The 11269-nt window shown below is 42.3% G+C and overlaps 1 long non-coding RNA gene across 1 annotated transcript in view; it reads left to right on the top strand.

Annotated features, from left to right (window-relative positions):
• The first annotated feature begins 1060 nt into the window (after window positions 1-1060).
• LOC123863367 (uncharacterized) overlaps window positions 1061-11269 on the top strand; it is a 46906-nt gene continuing 36697 nt past the window's right edge. Inside the window, exons 1-2 of the long non-coding RNA XR_010410668.1 lie at window positions 1061-1177; window positions 9084-9283. This is a non-coding gene — a long non-coding RNA (uncharacterized LOC123863367). The remainder of the gene's footprint in view (window positions 1178-9083; window positions 9284-11269) is intronic.

The following is an 11269-nucleotide window of genomic DNA, read 5'->3' as shown; positions in this document are numbered from 1 at the left end:
TACCCTTGTAATCGGGACGGGGCGGGGGGCTGCCTGGGAGCTGTGGGAGAGTATTGTACTGCATATCGCTAGCCTGAGAAAAGATCCCAGTATTCCAAATACGATGTATGGTTTCTTTTTTTTTTAAGATTTTATTTATTTATTTGACAGAGAGAGAGAGCACAAGCACAAGCAGGTGAGCAGCAGGCAGAGGGAGAGGGAGAAGCAGGCTTCCCGCCGAGCAGGGACCCGATGTGGGACTCGATCCCAGGACCCTGGGATCGTGACCTGAGCCGAAGGCAGACGCTTAACGACTGAGCCACCTGGGCGCCCCTGAAGTATGGTTTCTACTGAATGCATATTGCTTTTGCACCATCATAAAGTTGAAAAATCCTAAGTCAAAACACTGTATTTTTTTTTTTTTTTTAAGAATCTTAGGTGTTGGAATTAGTTTAGTCAGTTGTATGGAATAGGGTGGTCATAAGTGGTTTCAGCAGTTAATGGGTCTCTTTATTCATGTGACCAGTTTACCATGTAATAACTCCCATTCCCTGGCTGCTGACCGAGGGTCAAGTGTTTCTCAAACAGTACTTCGTTGGATTCTCCCAGGAACCCTAGGAGGTAGGTGTTACTATCTCTATTTTATAAACAGAAAACTGGATCTCAAAGAGGCTCATAACTTGCCTGAGGTCACTCAACACAAGTCGTTGTGTTAAGGGTCAAACTCAGGGCTGCCTGACTCCAAAGCTGCCCTGTTACCAGGACACCACATTGCTTCCTTCCTTTCTATGAGGCCATTATGTTTTTCTTGAGCAAATGTAGCCAGAAATGCTCCATTACTTGCCCTAGGGTAGAACTAGTAGTAATAACAAGAGCAATGCCTGGAGACCTTATTATGGGCCAGGAACTTTCCTGAACACTCTATAATGTCTTAAATAACTTATTCCTTGTAAAATCTTACAAGGTAGGGATCGAGCCCCATTTCTGGATGAGGAACGGAAGACATGGAGAGGTTGTGCAACGGCCCAAAGTCACAGGGCTAGTTAGTCAGGGGGCGGAGCTGGGAATCAGAGCCAGACAGCTGGGCTCCAGAAGCTGCGCAGTCTGCCGCTCGGCCGGAGCAGCTTGTCAGAGGGGCAAATCATTCCGTGGAAACCCACTGCTCTGTTCAGATTTGTCCAGGCTCGCAGTAGACACGGTTTGTAGAGGGTTCATGCTCTAGGAGGGAAAAATGCTAGTGAGTCAATGGATCGAACCTCTAACCCTTGCTTTCCATTGCTTGGTTGTCCAACACTCCCAGGTTCAGGCAGGGTCATCAAGCTAAGGGCACCATGCTTTCTTGTCGTTCCTTCGGGGCACCTATGGGAGTGCGGGGGATCACACCACGCTGGGGGAGGGGAGCGGGAGAAGAGGACGGCCCCCCGCAGAGCCACGGGTCCTGAAGGGCAGGTAGTTTTAATTTTCCCATTTCTCTTCTCACTTCTCAGTCATCGCTCTGCTTTTTCAGAAAAGGGAAATTAATTCTTTGGAATTCCTAGGAACCGGAGGGTTTTGAATCTGTAATGTTTATGAATTTGCTGAGAACACTGGGAAATGAGGCTTCTTTTTGCTTATGAAGTCATAGTTTAACCCAAACCAAAAAAAAAAAAAAAAAAAAGCTAGAGAGAGTCTGTGGGGATTAGAGCTGAGTATTGTGTTACAGAAATTTTCCATTTCAGATACAAACTACATACGGCAGCTTCTGGGCCAAAAAAGGCAGAGCGAGACTCCAGGGGGAGCTGAAGTAATAATACCTCCTCCTTTAATCCTGAGGAGGATGGCCAGGTTCTCGGGGACGGCTGTCCAGAAGGTCTGGATCAGATCACACTTAAATATCTGGGATTAGAATGATGCTAATAGCAGGCATTGCGGGGCATTAACTTCAGAGAGCTCCATAGGATGCCCCCGGGCAAGATACTTAGCCTCTCAGTGCCTCAGTTTCCAATACCTGAAGATGAGACAGGCCTCAAAATTTGTAGAATGTAGTAAAAGTGTTATACATACAGGCTATATAATAATGGTGGGATATGACTAATTATATTATTAAACAGTACCTAATTAGCTAGCATTTACCCAAGCCTTATTACACATGAACCACTATGCTAAAGATTTCTAAACATCTCTTTTCCAGATTAGTGGTATCATTTTCCTGATTTTTACATGTAAGGAGACTGCAGTTTAGAAATGCTAAGTGAGATATGAAGAATTCTTAATCTCAGGAAACAAACTGAGGGCTGCTGGAGTGGTGGGGGGTGGGAGGGATGGGGTGGCTGGGTGATGGACACTGGGGAGGGTATGTGCTATGGTGAGCACTAATGAAGGGGGGGAAATTGGAGGGGGAGACGAATCATGAGAAACGATGGACTCTGAGTCAAACAAACTGAGGGTTCTAGAGGGGAGGGGGTGGGGGGATGGGTTATCCTGGTGACGGGTATTAAAGAGGGCACGTACTGCTTAGAGCCCTGGGTGTTATACGCAAACAACGAATCATGGAACACTACATAAAAAAATTAATTAATTAATTTAAAAAAAAGAAATGCTAAGTGACTGAACAAGTTCATACCCTTAGGGGGTAGACTGGGGTCTCAAATCTAAATCGTCTGGCACCAGTGAACTGACACCTTCTCCTGCCTCCCCAAGGACAGGCCAACCTTGGCCCACATTGCTCTGGTCCTGGGTTGAATCTTGTGAGAATTCTCCGGATATCCCCCAGAATAGGGGGCATCACTTGTTCGATAAAATATGGTCCTTTGGCTTCTCCTTCCGGCTTTTAGCTTACCTTGACAGTACCATTTTTAAAAAAAATATATTGCGCTGGTTTTCCTGGTAGATAAACTGGTCTTGGGCGCCTGGGTGGCTCAGTTGGTTAGGCGACTGCCTTCGGCTCAGGTCATGATCCTGGAGTCCCTGGATCGAGTCCCGCATCGGGCTCCCTGCTCAGCAGGGAGTCTGCTTCTCCCTCTGACCCTCCCCCCTCTCATGTGCTCTCTCTCATTCTCTCTCTCTCAAATAAATGAATAAAATCTTAAAAAAAAAAAAAAAAACTGGTCTTGGGCTAAATTCTGAAACGGGTATTACCTAGAGCCCGGGTTCTTACAGTTCGGTACCCTTGGCCAGCAGCAACATCACCAGGAAACGCAAGCAACGAGAGTCTCTGGCCCCGCCCAGACCCACTGAATCAGAAACTCTGAAGATCAGGCTCAGCAATCCGTATTTTAACAAGCCCTCAAGCTGATTCCGAGCAGCCAGAGTTTGAGAACCTCGGGCTTCTGGGGCAGATAAAGGAGAGAGTTAAATCAGGAATAGATGTCTATGATTCTTAACAGCTGCTAGTGACTCATTCTCCCCAGTCATCCCCTTCTGGGTTTCTGTCCTTTTTAGGATGAAGGATTTGCTCTCAATCCCATCTTGTGTGATAAATTTCATCAACGGCGTCCGTTCCTTTCTGAATCAACATGCATGAGGCGACTTTGAGCTTTATCCACTCCCCTGGGCGTGCGTAGCCCACTTCTGGTTTTGGAACCACTTGCTCAATTTCCAGTCTGGGCAATTAGCTTCACGTTACTCTTCATGTCAGAAGAGAAAAATAGGTTTGACTAAATCTGTGGTTCTAGGTTGAATTAAAGAATGGCAGAACCAGGGTCAGCACTGCAAACATGCTTGGTTTTAAAGGCTCTGAACAGTGCTAGACACGAGCCAGGTGGCATCCTGTCCCCCTGTCTCCTGCCTGCCCTGCCTAAAATTCATGACACAGGGTTAAGCAACTAAAGCTGAAAATGGGAGACATCATGGCTTCAGTTTTCAACTGTAAGCTCTGACGCAAGCTTTGTCTTGGTCTTGGGCTCGCTGGTCCCGCCTGCCTCTCAGTGGGAAAAACTCAAACTGAATGCACGTTGCAGAGACAAGAAAACAGAAAAAATTTTCTTCCCTCCAGTTCCTTCTCCAGAGACCAGTGTAAAATGGGCCCCCAGTCCAACACAAATCTGCCTCTTAATAACCACGTAAGCCTAACTTTCAATAAAAATTATTCCAAGTTTGCGAATTTGTTACAAAAGCCTTTCTTGTCATGTGAGATGCTGTTTTTCCTAGTAGAAAAATAGTAGGAAATTTTATTCACCTCTGCCAGAAAATAGAAACTACGGTTATGGATATGACCTGTGTTGAACATCTTTGGGGTGGGACATGTTCTTTTATCTCAACAAAGATTCACTAACATGAAGTTCTGGTTTGACAGGGTCTCTGGGGTCCAGCTTCCATCTCTAAATAAGGTAAAATACGCATGAAAACATGGTTTCTGTTGCCAGAAACTATTTTTGCGTTTCAAAAGAGTTTTGCTCAGTACTTTGTGCTGCTAGGCCAGTCTGACTCTAATTCACTGTAGACTTACAGAAGAACGCAGGCCCCGAGTGTGGGTTAGCCCCATGCGAATGAAGACAAGGTGTGTGCTGGGTATTAAACCCTGACCTGGTGGACGGGGAGCCCCTGCCTAGCGATCTTTCCTGAGACGCTGTTGCAGAAGTGTGGTGGCTCCAGTCCGAATTCAGTGCGAGAAAATGACGATACTGGGCCTTCACGTGGCCTTCCCTTTCTGCTACGTACACCACATTCTCTGCCTCCAAGACCCTTGCCTCACAGATTGCATGTTGTCACTATTATGAAACAAAAATAAATATTTTAATCGCAACATAAAATTTTGAATAAAAATTTTGGAAAAAGATAAGCCCAAGGCCAAAATCTGACTGACCTCTTAATAGCTGTGTGCCTTTGGGCAAGTTACTTAACCTCTCTGAGACTTGGGTTGGGTTCCTCTCCTATAAATTGGGGAAAAAATGATAACCATAGGGTTGCTATGAAGACTGATTTGGATAACGTCCAATGCTGGCATTTAGTAGGTGTTATTATTATTATTTTTTTGTCATCTTAAACTCAACTGGTACAAACAGTAAATCTACATGCTAAAACAAAAATTCCCTACTGCCTGTGTACATGTATATGGGAGATATAGATATATAGATGTGGAAATATAGACAATTGAAAAAATTATATATATATAATTTTATATTATATATTATATTACATATAATATAATAATACATATAATTACATTTTCACTCTAATCAGCTCTGAGAAACAGTAATCTTTCTTTTTCCTTTCTTTCACTGTGAACTCTCCATTCATCCTGGCATCCTGAGTGATATGTACAGGTTCCAGGTGGCTGGGACCCCACCCTGATGGGACCCGTTAGCAAAGTATGACGTGTTGCATCTGTCTCTCCCGAGTCTAGTAGAGTCATGATTTCATCATGGTTGTTGACTCACCCTTTCCATGGATTTGGTCCTGTGAAAAATGTCAAGGCATGCATTTTTCAAGCTATGCCCACAGCAAAAAACTACATTTGAAATATTTTGTTTGAAAAAAAATTTAGTGACAATTTGATGTTCCTAGTAGACTCCGATGCTGGTATTAAAAAATATATATATATAAATATATATATATGTGTGTTTGTGTGTGTGTGCGTGTGTGTATACTCAAAAAGTCAAGAAATAAACCATTAATGTCAAAACATTATTATTCCTATTTGTTTTGTAAATCAACTTTTTAGTAAAGTGACTCACAAATTCAATATTAAAATAGTGGGGAGGGGCACCTGGGTAGCTTAGTCGGTTAAGCGTCTGACTCTTGGTTTCGGCTCAGGTCATGACCTCGGGATTGAGCCCCGTGTCAGGCTCCATGCTGAGCGTGGAGTCTGCTTGAGATTCTCTCTCTCCATTCCCTCTACCCCTCCCCTGCTCTCTCTCTCTCTCAAATAAATAAATAAAATAAAATAAAATCTTTTAAAAAAGCGGGAGTCTGTATGAAAAGAGAATTTTAGAATGTACTAGGATACGATACAGGCATTTCTTTTGCGAAAAGATGTACACACATACACACACTGAAGTTTAGAAAGTGCCCCTGGCAGAGGAAGGCAGAGAAGCTGAGCATGCGTGGTGGGAGCTGGTGGAGAAAGCATTAGGTCATCTGCTCCATCCTGTCACAGTGAGATTATCCCCCAGATGGCAGTTTATGTTTCTGTGGCTTGCTGAGGGCTTGGGCTACTTTTAAGTAATTTTCTTCAAGGTCTTCGAAGCCAGTTTAAAATTATTTTGTGAACTATTCACTCTACCACATGCTTTAGCAAAATCTACCACAATCTAATATAAGCACCGGGATATGTTCTCTGTGACACAGCCCAGAGTCTCCTTTTCTTAAATTTCGACTCTCTACTTCAAATCTCCCCTGGTGTTTACATTTTTCCCAGGTACTGAGTGTTTTCACTCAGTCTTGCTACACAATCCACAAGAGACTCTTTAAGGTGCATGCCTGTGTCTCCAAGAGAGACTTTATAAATGAATTGAATGTAAGGTGGTAATAAATAGGTCATCATTGAGGGTTACAACCTGTTTTGTTTTTGCTTCATTTTCTTTATTTTATTTTTCTTTCTTTATTTTTTTTAGAGAGAGGGAGAATGAGGGGGGCAGAGAGAGGGCAGAGGGCAAGGGAGAGAGAGAGGGAGAGGGAGAGGGAGAGGGGAGAGAGAGAAACTCAAGCAGGCTTGACACTCAGCGCAGAGCCGACACAAGGCTCCATCTCACAGCCCTGAGATCATAACCTGAGCCGAAATCAAGAATCAGACGCTCAACCTACTGAGCCACCCAGATGCCCCTCTTTGCTTCATTTTTAATTCAGCCAGTACCAGGTATTTCTTGAGGGTCAATTACAAGAAAGACACTGGGCCATAGCTCTTTGGCCCTGGACCTTGCACACTTTTTCTCTCCCTGCTCCTCCTGAAGGTGATCACACACACACACACACACACACACACGCATCTTTGTCCCCATCTGGTTTGTTTTGTTTTTGTTTTTCACATTTAGTACTTGTGTAATGTTTTGTTTTCTGAGTTCACAAAGTTAACTTAGAAGAGTTTTTCTCAAATTTCTGGTTGAAAATAGTCACCTGGGGTAAAAATACAGTTTCTTGGGCCTTCTGAGTCAGTTAAACATTCTTTAAAATTTAATAAAAGAAGGTTCACACAATCCTTGGCATATATGTTCAATAGGACTGAGGAAGGCACCATATAGTTTATTTATTTATTTTATTTTAAAATTTGTTTATTTTTAAATTTTTATTTTATTTTAGTTTATTTCTTTTATTTCTAGCAGGTTTCTCATCTGATTCTTGTCAACAGATAAGTTTAGGGACCACTGGAGGAGGAGATGTTCTCCTGGGTCACTTTCAACTTTAACACAGTGCACTTCAGACAATCCTGATGACTTTTCTCAGAGGTCTTCATTGATAAATGACATCAACTATCTTCTTTAACCTCTGGCCCCAAAGTGCTCTTGCCTCTGAGATTCCATAGCAGATATCCATATTCTTCAGTAGTGACTCACGCACTAACTCACAGAATTTCTTCAATGCCTCAAACTTTTCCTTAAATCTTTAATTTTATTTAGCGTTTTGAAATTTTTCATCATGCCACCTGAGACCATGGGAGACTCCTCCAGAGGAGGGCAACGTTTTATATATTTCTGTTTATTCTTCATTTTTGTTCACACAGTGTTTTGCTCTCAGATGAATGAGGTTTTGTTCCTATTTTGATTTTCCCTTTAAATATGAGTATTTTGCTGCATGGGTAAAGAATATACCACTTCATTGCATATACCAAGAAGCATACGATTTAGGAACCCCAGTTTTATCCTCACTGGTGCAGCTGTTGGGTGCTCATATAACCCCCTAATCCTTTATAAAAACTTAATCGGACAGCTGCCTTGATAATCCACAGTCTCAATAACAGCCTCTGTTGAGGAAAATAATATCCCATTGTAGTAAATCTCACAGATGAATGATGTATCTCTGCAAAGAAATGCTGAATGGACAGGGGTCCCCTAAACTGGGAATCGAGCTAAATGCTGAAAAAAAATCACCTTTAAAAATTTCTGCCGTGAGATGGAATTATAATCTTTGGATTTAGCAACTGCTGGTATCTTTGTTATATGAGTGGTTTAATTAGACTGTTTCAGTGTAGTGGAAGAGCTCTTTAAAGGACTTTTAACAAGGATACTATTGTTAAAGGAAAACAGCTCTTTCATTGGAGCCATTAAAATTATAGGAAGAAAAATGAAAAATCACCCCTGGCAGCATATTTTTGAGTTCGGCTGTGACTTCTCCAGCCTAATCACCAAAAAACTCTGCAAGGCACTCCTTGTTTACACAGCAGTTTGATCTGGATTCTTGTAAAATTAACATAGGTTGACAAATTAAATTGAACACCACCACCCTCCAGGACATAAAATGTAAAGGAGATTAAAACAAACATGGGGAATGTGTCTGTAATCACTCAGTGTAGAGTCAGATCCAGTAAAACAAAAATCTTGCTTGTGAATATAATTGGGTGCAGAGTATCAGCCCATAGTTGATATTAATTACTTTATATATGTACCTACATCATTTTTCATACACCACTAAAAGAGATGTCTTTGTTTCCCCACCGATTTTTTTTTTTTACCAGAATTTACTAGAGACATCTACTTAGTTCTCAAGTTAAGCAGTTCAGTGGTTTTGCACTATCACAGTTTAAAATCTCTCTCAAGAATTCATGAAATAAGGATCTTACATTGTCGGTGGTTAATTACATTAGAAAATTCAGTCTCTTTGAACTTATCCTCAAAAGGGATTTTTCTTGTAAATGAAAAAGACTCACAGGTAATCTGAAACTTATGTCTCAATAGAATTTGACAGGAAATACTCCTCAGCCTTGTCCAAGTTTATTTAGAAGTACAAATAAAAAGACTCCAAAATTTTAAATGAGAAACTCCTGTTTGAATCCTGACTTTGAAAGAAAAGGAAATAGATATTATGTTAATGTAATTACTCTAACACCAACATTCTGTTTTGCCAACTGCTCAATGTAACCAGGGAAGTGAGGTGAGCATAAAGAGACACATGGCTGCTCAGCTAGGGCCTCACAAAGTCACCAAGCAAAGTGGGCTTTTGTCATTCTTGCCTACCCTGTCTTCCTATTGCAGGGAATCCTGATAAGGAGACCCAAGCCCGGAGGGCCCGCTGTTTCCTCCCCCAGTTCCCTGGCAGTTCAGGCCACCAGCTGCATCTGCCAGAGACTTTGAGCTTGGCTGAGGAATGCAGATGTGCGGGAGGCCTTCCCAGATGATGGCCAGTGCCCCTGAGGGAGGGGGGCGTCCAGCTGTGGCCAGTGGAACCATAGCAGGTGGGTGTGACAGCCTCTGGACTGTTCTGTGATGCCATCTTGGCTCTCTTATCGTCCACGTCTTCTCCTGTGTTGCTCTCCAGCCTTCCTACCCATTCTGTCAACGATGTGACAGCCTTCCAATAAATTCCTTTCCTGCTTAAAGCAGAGTTAGCGTCTATCTGTGGAACCAAGCACCCTGACTACGAGGTTAATTCCAGCAATTTAGGACCAGAAATTCCAGTGTGCCCACAGGTTAGTGAGCTTATGTCATTAATGTTATTTAGATAAACTCTTCCTCACTCCAAATAAGATTTGAAATTACACAGAAAAGCACAAACCAACAAGACAAAAAAATAATAGAAACAGGAGGAAGGAAAAATAAAGGTGTTGGTATGAGCCAGGTTGCTCATGCACTTCTTTATCATGAGAAATGGAACTTGTAGGCAATTCAGAGCCCTCAGTTCACCTGGGTCCTCACACTCTCTTCCCTGCCGGAAACCCTTTCTGGGAAAGCCAAAATAGCCAGAGGCTTCCATGGGGAGGGCGAGGAATATGGAGTCTAAGCAAAGGAAATGGGGCTATCTTTGGGGGCGGGTCACAAACCACAGTCCCAGGGCTCCTCTGTCCTGCCCTTGCTATGGCCGATGAGTTCCTGCTTTGGCCTCTGCAGTGTCTTTTAAGTCTCTTCTTTTAAAATGGAAATATATTTGGAAGAGATAATATATTGTCATTTACTTTAGCCAAGTGTTTCCCAAACTTCATTCATGTCCTCTCTTTACAGTCTTGCCATATTCAAATACTATTTCTTTTTTTTTTTTTAAGATTTTATTTATTTGACAGAGAGACAGAGAGTACAGATAAACAGAGCGGCAGGCAGAAGGAGAGGGAGAAGCAGGCTCTCCGCGGAGCAGGAAGCCCGACGTGGGGCTCAATCCCAGGACCCTGAAATGACCCGAGCCGAAGGCAGCCGCTTAACCAGCTGAGCCACCCAGGCGCCCCTATTTCTTTTTTTTCTAAGTACCTCCAAAACTTTTGTTCTAAATAATATACGTGAATGTGAAAGCTTGTTATGCTATATATTTTTTAATACTCATGGCAATAAACCCATAGAATTAAAGTGATTATACATCATCTTGCATGCTACAGAAAGTTTATTAAGTGAACTAGGATTCCATCCTTGTTTAAAAAGTTGTGCATGGAAGTTAAAATTTTGCAATCCTTACCTTACCGACCAAAAATGTCTATATTTTACTTTAACCTTGCATTTATAGTTTGGCTAGGTGCAGAATTTTGGGTTGAAATCATGTCCTCTCAAATCTTTGAAGGCATTTCCCCAACACCTTCGAGCACCCATTGGCGATGTTGTGAGAGGTCAGAAGCTGGTCTAATTCACAGTCTTGTTTGTTCCTTTTTTTCCTCTCTGAAAGTTCTTTTATTCCTTTTATCTTTAGCATTCTAAAATATAACAGGTTGCTTAGTTGTTTTGGGTTTTTGTTTGTTTGTTTCTTTGTTTCACTGGGGTTTTTTTGTTTGTTTTTAAATTCATTTTGCTATACATGAGCTCTTTTAACCTAAGCATTGTGACTGCTGAGCACTAAGATTCTACTTTTGGATATTTTTTCCCCTTCAATTTTCTGTGCTGTTTCTGGGACACCTATTAGTTAGATGTGGGACTTCCTGGATTGGGTCTCAGTGTTTCGTGCCTGAATCAGTCAGAGTTTGATCAGGAAAACAAAAGCCTTTCTGTGTGTTTTCAGTAGGAAATGTTTTAATACAAGGAAAAAACATTGGAAAGGCCGGAGGAGGGCAAGTTTCTTGAACTGTTACTGACTAGCTCAGTGTGCAATCCCAGCAGTGATGTTCACCTTGCAGCTGCTTCAGACCTCGTAGGCATCTTCCGCCTGTGTGTCTGATGACCACTGCTCTGGGGAACAACGCCTCTATTGTTCCACCTTCCAAATTACAGATACCCCCTGCAGGCTCTAACCTGAAACGTGGGGGGGG

Source organism: Mirounga angustirostris, unplaced genomic scaffold (assembly GCF_029215605.1).
Source record: "Mirounga angustirostris isolate CCGP_5_RB_7025 unplaced genomic scaffold, mMirAng1.0.hap1 SCAF_1, whole genome shotgun sequence".
In the NCBI taxonomy this organism is placed as follows: domain Eukaryota; kingdom Metazoa; phylum Chordata; class Mammalia; order Carnivora; family Phocidae; genus Mirounga; species Mirounga angustirostris.
The sequence above is the reverse complement of the archived record's forward strand: the minus strand, read 5'-3'. Positions and strand labels throughout refer to the sequence as shown.